General features: G+C 39.1%; 1 long non-coding RNA gene across 1 annotated transcript; it reads left to right on the forward strand.

The window, feature by feature from the left end:
• The first annotated feature begins 1,748 nt into the window (after window positions 1–1,748).
• On the forward strand, window positions 1,749–18,193 carry LOC123619091 (uncharacterized). Its single transcript, XR_006727629.2, has 3 exons — window positions 1,749–2,156; window positions 11,893–11,999; window positions 17,525–18,193. It is a non-coding gene; the product is annotated as an uncharacterized LOC123619091 (long non-coding RNA).
• The last annotated feature ends 806 nt before the right edge of the window (window positions 18,194–18,999 follow it).

The raw sequence follows: 18,999 nt of genomic DNA on the forward strand, positions 1-18,999 counted from the left end.
GTGGATCTGGGAGCTGTTAGCGAAAATTCTCAGGGAAGGAATCAATGGAAAAAATGAATCACTCTTCTTTGTGAATTTCTAATTTTTTTTTAATTGCATAAATTTTAAGCTGTTATGAGTAACAGCTCCTGAATTCATTGCCTAAAGGTAGCTGTGGGATTTGAGGAGAAAAACAGCTATTAATAACAGTGGAACCCTTGAGGGATAAACAACGTCCAGTTCCCCAGTACTTGTGAATTTGTCCAACTCTGAAGCTGGGTTTGAAAACTTTTTCTGAAAATGTGTGCAAAGTTAGAAAGTATTGTTTGGAGAAGAGAAAGAGGGTAACATACTTTTGAAAGATGCAACACAAAGTTATGCCTAGTAGAGTGGCTGTGCTCATTACCCACTGGGAATGAGTTTCTGTTCCCAAACTATACATGACTTGGCATGTTGCTGACTTTAGAAGGTTGGAGTCCAGAGACCAGGCACTGGCTCTTTCTTGGGTTGTATCTGTTTCCGTATACCCCACACTGTCAGCTAGGGGTGGGTGTGCTGTTGGTTGTCAGGAAATGCCCATGTCATGAAACATAATGACAAGGGAGGTGGGATCAACACGAAACACTCACATTTTAAAAAGTCAGTAAGAATTAAACAAGTGTACAATTAGAATAGCAGTAAGACAAGCATTCCAGCAATTTAAAATAGAACACACACCCTTTCTTCCCTTCAGGGAAATGGAGTTGGGGTGTTACATACATTCTCTATTCTGAAACGGACATATTTCTTTCTCCAATCAAATTAAATTAAACTTTAAAAAAAAAAAGTTACATCTGGCACCGTAGGATTCAGTGTTTGCCTTATGTGTGTGTGTGTGTGTGTGTTTTCCAAAAGGTTGATATATTTTCCTTGCCAACCTTTGCATTCAGATGGGTGTTCTCATGGCTTTGGAGCTTTTGTTTGCACCATTAGTCCGAAATCCCTTTTAAAATGGGTGAATTAATTTGGGGGAATTAGGTTAACAAGTCATATCTGAAGTGTGCTGGTTTACATTGTGGTTTGTGGTGAGTTTATGGAGGTTTTGAGAGAAAACTCCAAGTGCTGAAAGCAAACCTTTCTCAGACCTGGTGCCTTTATATAGTAAGCACAGAATTTCCTTTTGTGGTCTGGGGTGATGTGGATTTGGATAATAAATAACCGTAAAAAGATTTCCTGAGGTTGACTGGAAGGCATCATTGACACCTGAAGTGGTTGATTTTGCAGCTTTCTACGGTGGAATCTGAGGCTTTCTTAAAAACACACAAACATATATATATGTATGGAACATCCCTTTATGATCATGTCGTATATAGGCAATAATTACCCAATCCCCTCTTAGCTCCTTCGTTGTGTGGCCCAAACGATTAAGCATCGTTGTTTTGTGTTTCTCTCTAAATACCTTTCACTAACCAGTGTGTCCAACTTTTGGAGGAGCGTGTGACTCCTCAATTATCAAAGACGTTTATTAAGAGTTTGAGCAAGAAACCCCCACCCTCGCGCGCGCGCGCGCACACACCCTGCACGGAAACCCCCTGCACGCTCGCATTAACGGTGGAAACTGTTTTCCATTAATGTGTAATCAAGAAGCAGGCAGGCCATTTACTTTGAAAAATAAAATAAGAAACCCGCCTCCCTCCCTATGTGACCTTCCTGACTGCTCCCCACCCCCCATCGCCAACCTGTTTGTCCAACTTAGCGTCTCAAAGAATCAATTCCCTTTTGGTCCCAGAACCAGGAACAAATCAAGAAGAGCTGGGTGGATTTTTTTTTTTTTTTTTTTTTTTCCGTCGTGAGTTAAAATATTCCAAAAGCTTCAGGCTTCCATTACAGTTGACCTTTCAGGCGTGCTGCAGCAAAAAAAGTTAATTCACTTCGCACATGTGGGGGAGCAACAGGTGGTAGCCAACCACGGGGGCTGCTGGCATTCCTCCGTGTGCAAACCCCCGGCCCCTGGTACTCTGGGATTTACACTACCTCCCCCAGGCCCTGAGTGACAAGCTAATCGGTGCGCGGGGAAGCGCTGAGCTATTGATTCCGCTGTAACAGAACACCACCCCGTCGATGAAACTGCAATGAAATGCTTCAGCAGCGAAGAAAGGGAGGCATTGGACTGTTGAACAACTGCAGGAAATTTGCTGGTAGGTAGTGCGGCAGGAATGAAAAGGCTCTCAGGAGCAGGGCCTTGAAAAGCCAGGTTATTAAAAGAGCCACAGAGCTGGAGTCTGGCTGAGCGGAGCAGCATAGTCAGGGCTCAGTTGGGCGTATCTAAAAGGGGGAGGGCTGGGGGCGGGGGCGGGGGGAGTGCAGCTTTCAAAATTGCGTTAATCCCTCGAGTACTTAATTTCTTTTCTTTTATGGCGGCTTGTAGTATAGCAACAAGTATTCAAGCAGTTAATAATTTTAAACAGTTTAGCTTTCCTTAGGCAATAGAGCTTTAGCCTTAATTAAAATTTTATTTTAGTCGGCAAAATATTAAAATGACATTAGGATCCATCCTCTATGATGGGAAATATATGATGAGATGAATATTTTATTATACAAACTATTATTAAACAGGCTTGAGTTTCACTTCAGATGTTCGAAATCCGGGCACTAGTTCTTAATAATGTTCCGGCAGCTTCCTTCTGAAATATTTTTTATTTATTTTTAATGTTTTTATTGAAGCATAGTTGATTTACAATGTTGTGTTAGTTTCAGCAAAATGATCCAGTTATACATATGTAAATATAAATACATATATATTCCTTTTCAGATTCTTTTCCATTATAGGTTATTACAAGATATTGAATATAGTTCCCCGAGCTATATAGTAGGTCTTTGTTGTTCATCCATTTTATATATAGTAGTATGTGTCTGTTAATCCCAGACTCCTAACTGATCCCTCCGTTGTTCCTTCTGAAATTTTTGAAAGTGACATATTAATTAGAAACAGAGGCCAACTGCTTATGGTATTTTCAATACATGGAGGGGGAGAGCCATAAGGCAGATCTAGGTGTTGGAGTGTTGGATAATTCATTGAAGAGTTAGCCTTTTGATAGAAATAGTTTTTGTGTAACTGCAAGGATGCATCACAAGCCACTGTTCACCACAAGTCACCCAAATAGATCTTGGTCATTCTGGTGACATCTTTTACACCGAACAAAAGCCACCTTGCAGAGTCACCAGAACTGAAGAAGAAATACAGGAGCTCAAACTGATTTGTTTGCAACCTTTGTGACCTTTTATTTACCTGTTACGAAGTTGTGTGTGTGTGCGAGTGTGCATGTGTGCGTGTGTGTGTTTATGTGTGTCTGGAAGTATTTAAGGAGTTAAACAGTTGGGTCTCATTAGCGCATGGAATTTTAATGATAAAACAAATCTCAGAAAATTACCTCCAACCTAACACTAGACTGAAAATAACCATCAATTTTCATCTGTGTTTCCTTCTTTCATCTCAGCATCTAGTGCCTATCACTGCGGCATTGAAGTGCTCCTTCAGACTAATTAGATTAATTTCACTTTCCATTGTGTGCTAGAAGGACACACTTATCATCTCCCTCCCTGCTGAAGTCAATAATTGATTGGGTAGTGACAGGTTGGTAAAATCCTCCTCCTGCCAAGATGAAGAAAGGTCTGGATCTGGGGAGTTACTGAGGATTCATTTTTGAAACTGGAACTGTTTATTGTGCTTGTGACATTGAGGACCAAGTCTTTCAATCTTTGCCATCTTTGCTCTGTGAAGAACTGGCCACACTGTACCTTCTAAATATAGCCAGTGTGGGCATGTGTCAGTTGGGGATGAGGCACAGGAAGAGGAGTAAGGGTGAGCAGAAGGGTGTGTTTTGGCGGGAAGGGATGGGGCGCAAAGGGGAAGGTACGCTGAACCTTGAGGGAGGACGTGTGGGTTTAAGTTCCAGTTCTGCCACTCACCAGCTGTGTGCCTTGAGAGATTTACTCACCCTCAAAGGGACCCAATTTTATGATCTATAAAATGGAGAGGGAGGATTTATTCAATTAATATTTATTGATCGCCTGCCATATGGCATGAACTCTGGTAGCTTCTGAGGATGCAAAAGTGAGCAAAGAGAAGTGGCACGTGTCCTTCACAGGGCTTTGAGTCAACTGGGGGAGAGAGGCATCAGTCAAGTGACACTGATGCAGTAAAATTGCAATAGCCAGAAATAGACAGCAGTCTGAGCGAGTAGAAGGGATTTGACCCATTCAGGGAGGAAAGACGTCGTGAGCTGAGATATGACGAATTAATGTAGAGCAAACAGAATGTGCAAGGGAGGAAGCAAGGCAAGGGCATGGGATTGGAAGATGGACAGCCAAGGATCAAGGGAGCAAGTGAGATAAGGTCACAGAAGTGAGGTACATGGTACGAGGATGCGGCATGGTCAGATCTGAGATGGAAAAAGGTTGGTGGAGAACTTGGAGCAGAAGACCAAGAGAGGAACCAGGCCAAGCTATTGCAGTAGACCAGTCAAGAGATGATGGTTGCCTGCTCTGGGTGGACAGAATGAAGAGATATTTCAGAGACACGATTGACAGCACTTGGTGATGAGTTAGATTTAAAATGGAAGGAGAACATGTCCTCAAGAATGGACCCTTGGTTTCTGGATGGAATGACCTAGTGGATGGTGATGGCATTCGTAGACCGGGAACACTGGGAAAAGACCAGATTTGTGGGAGAGAATTATGTTCAGGACATAAGAGTTTGAGAGGAATTTGACTCATCAAAGAGGGTGATGGGATAATCCCTACAATCTCCATCACCTCTAAAATTCTGTGATTGTCTGAGATGGATGCACCCGAGGTCTTTGTTTGGAAAGTGGCATGAAGCAGTGGAAATACCCATCAGCTTTTCTCATACATGGGGCCCCAATCCCAGTTTGGCTCTTTGCTGTCTGAGTGACTTTAGTTTCATTAATTTATCTCAGCCTCAATTTCCTGTCAACAATTAGGGCAATGTCACCCCCTTTCAAGGTGGAAATGAGCTTTGGAAGTAAAGAAGGCACCATTTCTGGCTTGGAGCCAGACAGAAGGAAGAGCTGAACTTTTAAAATTTAACTTGCTCCAAGGCTTGTTGTTGTGATGAGATGTTCATCCATATACTGTATTTTGTCAAGAAACTCCCATATATTATTCCAGACCAAAGGCCTTGTATTTAAAATTCACTTAATAAATGAATTTTTTTGTAGATCACTGTGACTGTTGTTCTAGGCCCCAGCTGCACTCCATCCAAAGATATTCTGGGCTCTGCATGGGGCTCAGTGGAGTCAAGTTACAGTACAGGGTTCCCCAGAGGAAAATTTGGGGGTTGAATTCTCTCTGATGAAACTTCTTTTTGGTAGTAGCATGCAGGTGAATTACGTTCTCCAGGGGGTTCTTAAGAAAGGTAGTTTCTGGCAGTTGGCTCTGGTGCTACGCATATAACCCCCTCCCCCAACCTCCCGTACAAGGAAACATGTCCCTATGAAAAGTGGACAGAATGATGGTGCTATAGGAAGAAATTTGCTTCTATTTTTGTGAATGTGTGCCTGTGAGAGAGAAAGAGAAAGTTCATTCAAAATCTTGGCTTCTTTACTATTACTTGTTACCTAGAGTATACTTCACAACAGATCAAAAATCCACCATTTTGGTTATTTAATTCAACTTCTCATGGCCACTCCTGTCCTGGCCTGGAGCCTGAGATGACCTGCCATAGAAGAGTGATGAAGCTGAGATCATGATCTCACTCTTGAACTTTCCTTTGGAAAAAAAATGAACAAACAAACAAAAAAAAACCAAACAAACAAAAAACCCACAAAGGAATTTCGAAAGTTTTGAGGATTCCTGGAAACTTACTTTCCTACCACCACACAAAGCTAAGGTGATTATTTCAGCACTCAAAGACTCTTCAACTTTTTACTTTCTAATGTATAGGGAAAAGGAGTCCTGCATTCTGTAAACTCACTTATTCCCCCAAACCCCCAAACATTCTAAATTACCTATATTTCAATTCTAACTTGTTATTCCATCCAAATGCCATATGTGCTTTGTTCATTTAAAAAGAAACTCTATTTAACAAGAAACTATTTTCTTCCAGGCACTTAAAAACTTAGTACCCCTCTCTCCTTCCTTCTTCCCAAGTTTACTTACTTGTTAGCAAATTGGATTACTTTCATCAATTAAAAGCGTTGTGGGCATGCACACAAAGCTAACCATCATTATACATACTTACTTAGCATTGTGAAATTTGCAGGGTTCCCTGCAAAAGCTTTTAAAAATAGGAAGGAATTAATTTGGTTGATACTTGATTACTTTTGTTTACAGGGCTTGCAATCTACCTTAGAGACAGCTGCCTTTTGGAAATGTTAGCAATTTAAAATATTGGAAACTTTGTGGGATGATACAGAGTGGTGATAGTTTGGTGAAGGTGAGGAATGTAAATATTTCCTTTTCAATTTAGCTGTCAGTATCACTCAAATGATCGATACACCGGATCTATTAAGAGGGTCCAATCTTGCCTTCAGGGAGTTTTGCTTTTTTTTTAATTCCTGCTTTCCAGTGAGGTAAGAATGTGCTTACATGAATAGCAGGCAGTTGAAAATATGCCAACTTTATTCAGTGTGGAAAAATTAAATTTGCCATTGAATTGTAGTTACTTCTTAATGCATGCCAATGTAGTTTTCTGTATATTTTAAATGGTGTTGTCATGCTTGTTACAGTCAATTCATGATTTTCTGTATTAATGAAAAACAGGGATGAGAGTGAATAAATCACTTTTTTAGTCAATCATTTGATACTTTCCTGCCAAACGTTTTGAAGAGTCTGACTGATTGATTTCCAGTGACTACCTTTATCTACCTGAAGAGTTGCTCATAAAGTTGTGGCCATGACCACAATGTGGAAGATGATGGGGAACTGAAGGATGTAAAGACCCACCAGAAATTATTCCCTGAACAATAACGGGACAGAAAGACATTGGATGAGAAAGAGATGGAATCTGGCTGCTAAGCCAACAAAGCCTTTTGAGAATTTCGTTCTGATAGAGAAGGAGGATTTACATCAACATTTGGAATTCTGCACTACTTGGGGAATAAATCCATCCTTCAAGTTCTATCCAAGTGTTCTATCAGCACCAAAAGGAAAAAAGAAATATTTGATAACGCTCAAGTTTACTATCGTTATAAAATTTTCCCTTTGGAATCTGCCCTCGCCTCTTTACTATAATGGCCACTTTCCAAAAACACAACTTTTGCTGGATCTCTTGCTTCTTGGCTTATCTCATTTTCTCCAGTCTTTGCTATCCTCAAATGTTTATCCAGTCTCGTATGTTCACCTCCTTATCTACCACTTTGTCTCAGTCAAGTGTCTCTTCTTGTCTTAAATAGGATTGGACTGAAGCTATCTCAGCAGAAAGGAAAAAGGAAGAGAAAGGGGAAAAGGATGGAGAGGGATGGTAGATCTTGGGAAAAGGGATGCACCCAAGGCTAGGAAAGAGGACGGGACCCAAGGTGGCCTCTTTCTCAGTGTTCTCTCTCACTGGCACACGTAATTGCTCACCCCTGAGGACCATCTGAGGATCTACAGTTGGTCCTCAGTATCCCCGGGTTCTACATCCACAGGTTCAACCAAACTTGGATTGAAATACCTCTGATACCTAGGACTGACTCTACTATGCCATTTTATATAAAGGACTTCAGCATCCATGGATTTTGGTATCCTTGGGGGTCCTCGAACCAGTTCCCCGTGGATACCTAGATATGACTGTATTCCATTTTTATGTCTTGTACCCTATTTTTTTTTTTTTTCTGGTGACAAGCTTTCTCTGTTTTTGTGTCTTTTAACTTTTGGGATTGCCCATCTTCAGTTCAAGGCACTCAGAGAGATTAACTTGAATTGTTGGATCTTAAATCTGAACCCTGAGATGATGATTCAATCAACCGTGGCCAGTGGAATGATATCACTTAAATCACAAACATATTGGTGGTGGAGGAGACCTTCCTTGGAGTAGAAGGGATTCCTGAGTCAGCATGCATCCTAATGTGTGTGTCACACACTTCATCCTCTCACCTATGTTCTTGGCTAAAAATATTCCACCAAGAGTGGACTCTCCCATTGGTGTATCTTCAACTAGGCAAACCTATCTGCCTTTCCCATTGCTACAAAAAGCAAAATAAAACCAGCAAGAAAACTGCATGATTACCTCAGTGCACAGGTTTGTTTCAGTCATTTGTAACCCATGTTGATCTGTAATTTCTTGTTGATAATCACTACATTCCATAATTCTTTTGAAATGTCATATAGGTTTATCTTCCACCCACCCCAATTCTACACCACAACTCTAATCCATGCTTTTTTCAGTGCTACTCTGTATTATTACACTTACTTCCCAGCTGCCTTTTCCTGTTTCCATCTTGTCTTCCATTTAAGTCACTTGTATGGGCTGAGTGTTTTGTGTCCCTCAAAACATATGTGTCCCTCATATGTTGGTGCTCTAATCGCCAATGTGATGATATGAGGAAGCAGGAACTAATTAGGTTATGATGAAGTCATGAGGGTGGAGCCCCATGAAAGGGTTAGTGCCCTTATAAGAAAAGGAAGAGACACCAGCGTTTCCTCTCCCTGCCATGTGAGGACACAACAAGAAGGCAGCCAACTTGCCAGCCAGGAGGAGACTTCTCACCAGGAACTAAATGGATTGATACCTTGATCTTGGACTTCATAGCTTCCAGAACTATGAAAATAAATGTCTGTTGTTTAAGCTACTTGATCCAACACATTTTATTATAACAATCCAAGATAAGACATCCTTCTTTCAAATAATCAGCTAAAAATTCTGTTACCACCATGCCACGATAGGGAATGTTTAGGGATTTACCTTTGGGTACCTTGCATTAAATCCACCTTCTTTACTCTGAAGTCCAGGTAAATCCTTCGTTCATTATCTGGTCTTCTGATCTCACTCCTGTGGGCAGGATTCCTTCTCCTGGAGGTTTGGCCACCTCATAGCACTCATGTCCCCACAGATGTCGAGGTTTTACTGAGTCGAATCCTTTGCATGTAACTATTTTCTCTAATGAAAATGATGCTAACTGTGGGCTTTAGATGTATGGTATTAATAAAAAAGCATTTCTGGTTTTGGTAAAATAGTATCTTTGTCTCTATTTCACTGTTTTCCATGACAGCTGAAATCATCAACTTGGCTGATTCATTGTCAGACGAATACCTTATTTAAAAATGGTAGCATTCTAGCTCTTCTGTCTGGAAGCCCACCGTGCGATTGCCTCTCTGAAATCAGCCACATCACCAGAATCCCCTTTGGAGGCAACTAGTCTTTCATGATTATGTGTGAGAAGCTAAAGGAGCATAGAACGTAAATAGACCAGAACCCTTGAAATAGCCCAGAAAGATGCCAGAAGCCCTGCACTAAATCAAGTTGTCTGCAAACAATGGAGAAAAGTGAGAACCTTCATTTGGGGATGAAAATCCATTTAATTTATTTAAAACCACATTCAACAACAATTATGCACCATTCATGATGAAATGTTAACTCAACTACTTTTTCTTTTTGACAATCTCTTTGAGGTTTTATCCACAGAGAGCCTAACAGGTCCTTGGCTTGCTACTGTAAGGCTTAGATGAGCTGTGATGTCAGGGCTGGCATGGCCGATGGCCGCTGCTAATGCAACACATGCCTATCATTTGCTGTTGACAGGCATTAATAAAAACCTAATTTGAGGAAATTATGAAAAACCTGCTCATGATGCAATCTGGTTTATGTTTTGGCATGTGGCAATCATTGGTTTGATAGCCGAGAAACCTTCATTTCCAGGACTTTACGGCCTATGTTTCAATTGCAGACCCAGCCAGAGCCCCTCACCTCTCCCATGTGTTTGATCTAATTGCCTCAAGACACAGCCACGGGTTTCCTTTATGGTGCTGTTGGCTCAGCCTGAGCCGAGGTGTGATGGACGCAGGAATCTAGCATGGCTGTCAGAAGTGGTACTTAGCTATTATAAGAAACTTAATTCTGACCTGTCTATCAAAAGCATTCGCCACGATTCTCCCCTCCCTTTAACTTGTTCCTTATGGCCTCTTTGGACTTTCTAGTGGTGTTAGTAGAAAATTTCCCAAGTCTGGAAGAAGAGCTCCCATTGGTCTCCAGTCTGCAGAAAGAACAAGTAAAGAGACCTAGCGTGACTTGTAGGTACCACTGGCCTTGCCTGTTGCTAATGAATGATGTGTAGATTATTTAAATTTTGATTAAAAGAGATCTTCCTATAAGTGGTGCCCTAGAAAATTTTGTGAAGTTATAAAAAAATGCTGGTGGGAAAGGGTTAAGAAAACTTCAAAATAATCTGGATTCAGTTTCTGGACTTTCTGGACTCTAATGCTGTCTTTTTAAATACTAGACTTTAAAGAAAACAGCTGACAACTTTGCCTCTCCAAAGACGAATTGGTTTTCCTCCCTGGTTTCTGAATGACATCATCAAAAAAGTTCCCAGATGAACAGTGACAGCAAAGAGTAGCCTTAAGCTCGTCAAACAGAGTTGCTTTAGACAAAGGCTGTCCTGTTTCATCTGCCTTCTTTTATTTTTCCGACTTATTAAATGATGCTCTAGTCCATCCTGTCTGTCCTTCTTTTTTTTTCCCTCTTCCTTCCTCCCTCCCTCTCTACCTACGTACCTACCTTCCTCCTTCCTTCCTTCCTTCCTTCCCTCCTTCCTTTCCTCCTTCCTTCCTTCCATCTCCCCATCTTCCCTCCTGCCCTCCCTCTCCTCCTTTCTCCTTTCTCTCTCTTGGTGTCTGACTCTGATTGCTCTTTCTCTGTCATATACATTCCATTTCAGTTAGACGTTTTTAAGAATCAAGTTAAGTCTGAAGACAGCTAAGTTGGACACAGAAAGCAGGTGCTTCTCTGCTAACACTGCAACGCGGGAATGGTTTGCTGCCCCTTTAATTCAGCAGTAGGGCCTTCTGTCTAATTAGGAATCAAGAGTCAACTGAAGAAGAGGAGCTGTTCTCTCCCCGGAATGGTAGAGTGAGTGCTTCCCTGTGTGATGGGGTGGTAGCGTTTCTGCTCTTCTTGTCTCAGTGTTCCACCGCTGGCGGTGTGTTCGTTGGATTCAAGACTTTGTTCCTTCTAAAATCGGAGGCATTAGAGGGAACCCTTCTGGGACAGATAGCATTTTGCGGGAGGGCTTTTTATTGAAGAATAGTTGATATACAATGTGTTGATTTCTGGTGCACAGCATAGTGATTCAGTTATACATATACATATATATATTCCTTTTCAGATTCTTTTTCACTATAAGCTATTACAAGGTATTGAATACAGTTCCCTGTGCTCTACAGTAGGACCTTGCTGTATATCTCTTTTATATGTAGTAGTTCGTATCTACAAATCCTGAGCTCCCAATTTATCCCTTTCCACCCCCTCCCCCCCGGCCCCCAATAACCATAAGTTTGTTATCTATGTCTGTGAGTTGGGGCAGGTAACATTATAAAACTTAGTTTTTCATAAATTATTGACCACATACCATAGAGCGTTAGGGTCGAGAAAGCTGGGATCATCTCGGTAGACTGTCATTTTAAAAAAATTACATAAGTGTAATTTATATGTAAAAATGCACTTATTTAAGTGTCTTATTTAATGCATTGCTATCAATGTAAATGATCAAGATACATAACATTTCAATCACTCACCCTAAATTTCCCTCATGTACTTTCCAGAAGTTTCCATAAGTGGTATTATATCGTATGTGTTCTTTTGTGTCTGTTGTCTTTGACTCAGCATAATGCTGTTACATTGGTCAATAGTCTATTCTCTCATTGCTGAGCAGTATGGTTATAGCAGAGTCTGTTTATCTGGGTATTCACATGTTGATGGATCTTTGTTATTTTTAGCTGTCATGACTGGAGTCACCATGAACATTCCTGTACAAATCTTTGTGTGCCATATGTTGCCATTTCTCTTGGAAAAATGTCTAGGAATGAAATTGCAGAGTCATATGGTAAGTATACGTGTAACTTTACAAGAAACTGTCATCTCTTTTCCAAAGTGCTTTTACCATTTTGTGCACTGGTTCTGACTGTTCCACACCCTTGCAAACACTTGCTGTTTTCAGTCTCTTAAAGTTTTAACCATCCTAGGGTGTGAGTAGTGATATCTCACTGTGGTTTTATTTTGCACTTACCAAATGGCAACTGCTGTTGAGCATCTTTTGATGTGTTTATTATCCATGTGCTTTTGTGATGTCTTTGTTCAAATCATTGTGCATTTTTAAATTGGGTTGCCTTTTCATTATTAAGTCGTGAGAGGTTTTTTCCTAATATAAATTTTGGTTACATGTTCTTTATTATACATAAGCCCAGCAAATATTTTCTCCAAGTATTTAATAGCACAAATCTTGATCATTACTTTTAAAAATTTCTCAGTTATTTTCAACTTTTTATTCTCTCAGATATATTCTATAATGATTTTGTTAAGTTTAGGAAAAAAATAGTTGCTTTGAAATTTTAATTTAACTTGTTAAATTTACCAGTGAACTTGAGAGAAGGTAGACAGGTTTATAAAATTGTTTTCCCTTCCTGTCATATGGTATGACTTTCCATTTATTAAACTCATATTTTAAGTAAAGTTTTATGTTTCTTTAAAAGAATCATGAATATTTTTGTTCATGCTTAAATATTTATTTTAACATTCACTTTGATGTGACAGATTTTCCCACTGTGTTGTTTAACTGTATTTCCTCTGTATTGTCAAACTATTATGTAAGATAGTTGTTCATTTTTTAATATTTATTGCATTACCTGGGACAGGTTATCTTTCAGTAACCACCCTCAAATCTTAATTCAACACAATAAACATCTATTTCGTCATCATGCAGAGCTCTCTGCAGGTCTGGGCAATTCTCCAGGAAAGTTACCTTTCGTGTGTTGACTCAGTGACCAGATTGGATTTGCCCTTGGGGCACCTTTATATCCAAAAATGCTTTCACAATTGCAATTGCCTTAGCCAGGGAAAGGCCAGTTGGAGAACTGAGCATAGGCAAATAAACGCTTTAGCCTAAAACATACATGGGTCACTTCTGCTCACATTTTATTGGCCAGCAGCTTGTCACATGGCCATGACTACCCTTAAGGGAGTTAGGAAGCCAGGCACTCAGAAGTAGAGGAAAATGGAATATTTATAAATATTAATATGTCCTCCATATTTGTTTCGTTGATGAAAATCTCTTATTAGGTATAAGAACATTTGATTTGAGTTTTTGAAGGTTCTTGGTAGTTCACGTTATCTTTAAAAAAATTTTTTTGCCACCTTTTAAAAAGAATGTGATATTGGTGAAAACTTTTTAAATGATTTCAATTAGTAGCAGTGACATGGGGATATTTTAATCTCTTACTTGAACTTAAAAAGCACACCTCAACTGTTGTATAAATAAACGTGAGTTTTGCTATCATTTCACATAGAAAACTGAACATGGAAAGAAGCTTCCAAACACAATAAAAATAACTTGCATTAAAATGGTGTTGAATTTTCCAAGTGACTTCTCAAAATCTATTGCAATAATCATGTACTTTTTCTTCCTTGATCTATTGGTGTTATGGATATCAGTATATTGTTTTATGTTAAGCCTAAATAGACTAAATCATTCCTGATTATTTTTTCTTCTCCTGGGAAATGTACTTGATTTAATGGGATTTTATACAATAATCTTTTTAATAATATTAATTGTTGAGATGCATCTAGAATTGTCCTTTTGTTGTCATCTTTGTTAGTTTTTAGGTGTCAGGGATGTATTGCCTTTAAAAACAAATTGAGAAGTCTTCCATGTTTTTACATGCCCTAAAATAGCTTATATACTATGGGAAAAATGAGAAAGAAATACATCTATACAATCATGTAGGCATCTTACTTAGAGGTTAATCACTGAACTGTTGTCATTTTCCCTTTATCTTTTGTCTGTTTGCATGCACACGTATACAAACCTTTTTAGAATTTATTTTGATGATTTATACACCCTCAGAAAAGTTTCTAATCTTTTTATAGTTTCAAGTATCAGAAAGTTTTCTATATTATTTTGTTTTTTCATTAAAAAACTTTTGTATTTATTTTGTTGTATTTATTTTCTTTTATTCGTGAATAGATTTGACAGTTTTTAGTATATTTTCCCTCAAATATCAATTCTTGTACTAATATTTCAGTTTCACTTCATTTCTTTCTCTAATTTATTAATACTGCCTTAGTTTTATTCTTCCTTTTCTTCCACTTGCTTTGGTTCCCATTTTGTTGCTCTCTTTCTAACTTCTTTCTTTGACTTCATTTTTTCCCATTTAATAACATAAGTGTTTGCACCTGCAAATTTCCTTCTGAATACATCTTTGGCTATGTTCGTTGTCCGATGGTACATAGTCATCCAATGTATATTATTGTTTAAAAAGCTTGTAATTTCATTTTCCTTTCCTCTTTGAAATAATTTGGAGGGGAGGATACATAAATTTCTCAATGATATGCTTCTTATGATGTAACACTTTGTTATTAATATCTAGTTTAATTGTGTGGGTTAATAAATGGAACACACACAGTTTCTATTTGTTGAGATTTTCTTTGAAGTTTAACACTTGCAGAGTTACTTTAAATCAACGATTGTCATGGTTCAGGGAGAATAGGTTTCCCTGAGGTGCTGGTTGAAATGCACGAATCTAGGCCCCTTCTAAAGATGATGATGCTTTAGGGGTGAGGGTTTTCATTTTCCACCAATAATTAATTGGCTCTGGTATAGTTATATTCAGAGAAGTACAACTATAAATGATGGAGTGACATTTGAATAAAAACATTATTCTTCATTTTGGGGGACAAAGTCCTGTATTCTAGAATGTTTTTTTTTTTTTCATTATATTTAAAAAAAAATTCTTAGTAATGACTCTACACATTTGAAAGAAAAGGGGATTTAATATGAGAAATTAGGTGTTTCCAAAATCACTGGAAGCATTGAAGGGGTGGGACTTCGGCTGGCCACCTAGGGAAGCTTCCAGAACACTAAAGAAGGGAGCTGACAGCAAAGCAAATATTTCTGAGTCCACAGCTGCAGCTGGCCCTCAACACTTAGGAACTTGTGGAGAATGGAGACTAGAACCTAGTTCCCACAGTCTAATTTGCAGCTAAAAAGAAGTCAGGGGTCTGACAAAGGTCATCTCTTCCCTTACTGCCTTCCAAATCCTGCATAAGAGCATCCGAGTGACAGAACTAATCCACATCTAGAACTGAAAAGGAATCTGGAAATGAGAGCTTTCCTCTTTCTCCCACTAGAAAGATGATGGGGTGAAATGTGAAAGCATCAATATACAGGTAGAAACAACTTGTGTTAGCGGTGTGGTCATGGACTTGAGTGGAAAAAAAAAGACCACATGAGATACCTGGAAGGAGAAATCCATGCTGTGTTAACAGATGGCTTATGACAGAGATGGATAAGTTAGAGATGGCTTCAAGACTTTGGTCACGGGTTGGGGCAGAAGTCAAGGAGCCATGCTGGGTGTGTGTATAAGTAGAAGCAGATAGTAAATGTTATTTTATTAATTTTGAGTTCAAGTTAACAGAACCATTCAGAGAACATATAGCATCTAATAAAATACCTGAGCCTACCAAAAAAAACAAAACAAAACAAAGCAAAAAACCCATAAACATTTGAGAAAGAAGTAGTTTATACATTTAATACATAGGAAAAAAATATATCCTATATTGAAGCTACAAGAATAAGTATAAAGAGAAATTTAAATTAGATACAGTATCTTAAGTTAAAAAAAAAAACAGGAATGGATGAAAACTATTGTAGAAAGAATTGTATTAGAACAGAAATCACTCATGCTGGGATGTAGAAAACATAGATTAAAGTTTTGATTCTGTTTTTATATGACATGCTACATGAGGAAGTAATTTAATTTTTAATGAAGTTAATTTTCTCTATAAAATAAGATGTAGCAGTTAGCTATTGCTATGTAACAAAATTCCTCCAAAACACATTGGCTTGAAACAATAAGCACTGAGTATTTCTCATGAGTCTGAAAGTCAGCTAGGTGGTTCTTCTGGATAAGACTGGGGTTATAGTCTGGGGAGGCAGCCTGCTGATTTTGGCCAAGCTCTCTCACATGTATGTGTTGACAAACTACAGTCTGGTCTAGGATGGGTTTTTATAGGAAACTAGCATCTCCTCTATATGGGAACAAGCTTGGTTAATTGGCAAAGAAAAGTTTTAAGAGAAAAAGTGGACATGTCCAAGGCTTCTTGAAGATGAGGTTGGGAATTGCAACCCTCATTCTCAGTGTATTTAAGTCACGCAGGGCAGCCACAATTTAAGGAGCTGGGCAAAAAGACCAGGGGGTAAAAAAAAAACAAAAAAAATAACAAACTACAAATGGTAGTTGTATTTAAGGCAAGGGATTACGAGTATTTTTCATATTTCTTCTTTTTGCTAATATAAGTTTTAGAACATTTTTACCTTGAACTTGATTGTTGTAACTAGAAAAATTATACTTTAAATATATTCATTTCTTAGGCAATAAATTATCAGTATAAAATAAACATTAATTCATTTGCAGCCTGATTATCAACTAATGTGACTCTCTGGTTTGAAGGTTTAGCAAAACTGACTTGAACACCCTTTCCTAAAATTATGCATATTATTTGCATAAATAGGTCCTTTTGAAATTTCTCTGAATTCCCAGGAGATTAGGTTCTTTTGATCCTACTTTCTATGTCTGCACAACAGCAGATCTCAGCCACAGTGGCCATTGCCTCATTTCTGCACACCTTGGACCTCTATCTCGTTTCCTTGCTTTTCTCACAAGCAGCATTAACAGTAGGCTTTTAGGAATGCACAGAGTTTATTGAGAGTTTGGGGTGACCAGGGTGGTGTGAAAAATAACTTCACCATATCACAGAGAAAACAACTTAAAATATTAGATGTATTTGTCCTTAAAGGCTCCTCTCCCACACTGCTCTGCCCCGGCCCCAGCCCACGCTCCCCACAGGCTCTCTCTCTGCAACTTTGTTGCTTGAATTTTTCTTCCCCTGCGGGCTCCTTCACACCTTGGCCCTCCCCATGAGGCATCCAATCCTAAAAATTCTTGATTTTTTTCTCATGTATATCAGGTTAGTCTATTCTCTTGTTTTCTGCCTCTTTCCCAGTATACCTTTTGAAAGAGTCAACCTTTTAGCATTGCAACAAAATACATTGCTTTACGTATGAAGAAATGGGGGATTCATTCCAGGAAGAAGTATGTGGTGTTATTCTGCAGGGATAAAAAAAAATAACAATACTCATTGCTATTTAAAATCTTCTAAAAATCATTTACACATGAATTTATTCAATAATTTTTTTTAAGCATCCTCTATCTTCCAGGCACTATGGTCAGCCTTAGGAATTCAAAAGTGAGCATATGCTTGTCTTCATGGGGGCAAGAATACCATCTCATTTCCTAAAGTTGCTGCGAGAATAGGGTATTGCTCTAAATGCTTGTTTTACAATCTTTCCTCAAGGTTTTTATATGCTATTAAAAAAATAAAGCGCATACACCAAGCTCCATGGGACGTAACGCAAGTGGAACCTGAAATCAAGGCGAAAAACCAACAGTGACAAATGTTTGCAAAAGCTCTCAGCAAAGAAAATGATTCATTCATTTTCCAGCCAACAATCTCTAGTTGCTTCCTTACTGCTTAGCAGCAAACTCCTAGAGGCCAGTGTGAATGAAAAATACTGCAAACCATGTCAGTAAACAAGGAATGCTGAAGCCATCAAGTCATCATCGGCTGCCCCCACCCCACAGTGAAGACAAGCCTGCAGCCCGGCCTCTGCAGCCACTCACCATGGTGCACTCTGAGGGGACTCAGAATAAGAAAGGACAGGTTACTGACCCCAGAGAGCTAGGGGCTTGTCAAAGGAATGAATTCAATGAGTCCAAATGTTTGCTTCCTCCCATATATAAAAAAAGCGCTAAATTCTTTAACTTGAGATGCCTGGTTTTCTTTAGTTAACAAGTAATCTTTTAAATGTTCCAACTACCTGGTCTTTTGTTGTAAAACTCCAGTGTATCCTAGCTGCTCTTCGGAGCAGTCCCTGAGCGATCTGAGAGGCTGTCATCTTGGGTTCGAAGGGGTTCGAGTCCTCAGAAATGTCCGCCAAATAAAACAAAACTTTCAATTTTTCAGGCTGTGCATTTATTTCAGTTGAAGCCAGGATGGTTCAGAAGGGGCTTATCCCCTGTTTCCCTGACCTCAAACATCTCTCCGCCAACTCGAGAAGGCAGAATGCGTACCTAAGAAGAAATCAGAGAGTATGAAATACTAAATACTTAATCACAACTATAATTTTGATGGCCATATTGAAAGGGACAAGTCCATGAGGGTCGATGTGTCCCAAGGAAACTTTGCAGAAGAAACAGGTCTTGATACACTTGAGCAATGTCAAAAGCGTCTTGGTTTACCTCATCCTGGACTCAAAATTGGGTCAACTGATGGATGAATAAACTGGACCATATTTATGTCTCAAAAATAGACTGGCCACCCCAAAATGCTACCACAAATGGCTTCTTTCGTGGTTAGCCCTTAATGCTGTCTCACTAAATGCATAAGAGAAACACCTTATCAATTTCAACATGTTAATAATAATAATAAAAACTACAAATTTGTTTGTGGGAGACAGTCAACCTCCAAGCAGGCAAGAGGTTGGTTGGGGGTGGTAGTGGATGGAATTCAATAGCCCATTCAGTGTTGAAATGTGAACACTAAGGCCACTTTTTGGATAAATTCAAGCCAGATTTGGCCTGCAGCTCTCGCTGGGCAGTTCCCAGATGAGAGCGGGGCTTCAGCCTGTGGGGAAGAAGGGCAGAATAATGCCTCTTTGAATGAGTTTCAAAATAGCACTGCAATGCAGACTGACAACTTCTGATGCCAAATGGCCAGGAACACACATAACAGCAGTCTGACCACTAAAGGGTGTGGTTATTAATATAAAT

This window comes from Camelus bactrianus, chromosome 27 (genome assembly GCF_048773025.1).
Source record: "Camelus bactrianus isolate YW-2024 breed Bactrian camel chromosome 27, ASM4877302v1, whole genome shotgun sequence".
Classification (NCBI taxonomy): Eukaryota; Metazoa; Chordata; class Mammalia; order Artiodactyla; family Camelidae; genus Camelus; species Camelus bactrianus.